The sequence below is a fragment of the Lutra lutra genome, chromosome 2, assembly GCF_902655055.1.
Source record: "Lutra lutra chromosome 2, mLutLut1.2, whole genome shotgun sequence".
NCBI lineage: Eukaryota > Metazoa > Chordata > Mammalia > Carnivora > Mustelidae > Lutra > Lutra lutra.
In genome coordinates, this window is record NC_062279.1 from 117067906 (window position 1) to 117069523 (window position 1618).

Here is a 1618-nt window from a genome sequence, read left to right on the forward strand (position 1 = left end):
TACAGAATTTAAACTTTGAGAAAATGATATCTAAGGTAATTCCTTAAGATAAATGTGATTCATGCAGGTAATGTATGTGAATATTGGGCCCAAAGAAAGGAAATAATTATATCATAGTTTTCTCTAGAGTATTTATAATCCAATTTTATTGACCATCACTGTTTATTTTCTGTGATTTTCTTATTCATAAATTCTGTTTTCTTTTTTATTTTTCTTTTGCCTATTCCATAATAATTTGCTGATATTATTTATATGCAAAAGGTTATATGCATATTCGTTCAGAGCAAGAATCTGGACTCCTGAAACCTAAATGCATCTAAATCTCAACTCTGCAATGTGCAATCACTGTGACTTTGGGCATGTTCTTGATGCTTCAGTTTCCTCATCCCTAAAATAAGATAACCATGTCAATCACACAGGGGAGATGTGATGATAAAGGAGCTAATATGTAGAATGCATAGAAAAATTATACAAGGTAAGAACTTTATAATTGTTTGCTATTGTATCATTATGAATTACATAACTGATGTTAGTGCAAATCTCTAACAGCTATCTAAAAGCTATCAAGCATTCATTGTGTATTTCAATAACTCCTCCATTGTGTATCTCATTTTCCCACATTGAAACTCTGTATTTCTAATTACCTTTTCCACTAGCTTGCAGACATGTGACTTAGGTTCTGTCAGTTTGATGCAGCTGCATGAGACCCTGATTCATAAGTAAGTCACATCAAGAAACAAGCCAGGAATAATAGGGCACCAAAGTTGCTATAGCACACAGAAAGAAAGGCAGTGAATTTATGGGGTTGGCAATAATGGTGGCCTTTGCTTTTCTAGGGATATGTCTAGAGGCATTCTGAATGGTACAGTGTTTGACATACTGTCATATGCCTTCCTACAAAACAGCCTCTAACAAAACTAGGCTGTCGCAAACCCTTGGTAGTAGAATTGTTTTCTTTCATATCAAGAGGTTTGAGAAAGCAGCAAAATCTACACGTGACATGTTTCCAGGCTGACTTCAATGGGTTCATGCTGTAAGAGCTAAAGTTCTTGTGAACATGTCTAAAATGAAAAAAAACTCGTCGATAGGGCCTATGGTACTTCCATGTGTGCTTAATGTGCCCCTGACCAGAATAAGTGTGTTTTTCCTCACTGAGGAGCAGAAAATTGTGAAAGTGGTAAAGGCACAGCACAGAGTTTAAAAGCTAAGTAATAAAATGAAGCTTATTTTGAGTAATAAAACAATTTAAAAGCTAAAGGTAAAATGAATAATTATGATGGCTCTTTCCATATAGCAACTGAAGCAGTAGGATCAGCAGTATTAGTTAGTTAACCACCTAGTTCTTTGGTGTGGTCTGAGAATTGTTGCTGGGACCTTATTAATATTTCTTAATAAACACTTCCTACCTAAACCTGTGGGAATTTAGTCCATTGACTCAGTGGGGAGAAAGACCAACATAATAATTGATTTCAGGCATGATGATTCAGGCATCTAGCGCTCAACAAAAAAATGGAAATTTGCAATTGGTCATCTTATCTGATTGAGTTTGAGATCAGAAAAGAAAAAAAATGCCATCAGAGAGAGGTTGTTGGATGCTGGTATTCCGCAGCTTAATGAC

At 35.4% G+C, this 1618-nt stretch overlaps 1 pseudogene; it reads left to right on the top strand.

Annotated features, from left to right (window-relative positions):
* The first annotated feature begins 859 nt into the window (after positions 1-859).
* LOC125094123 (60S ribosomal protein L34-like) lies at positions 860-1201 on the top strand (annotated as a pseudogene).
* Positions 1202-1618: the final 417 nt, after the last annotated feature.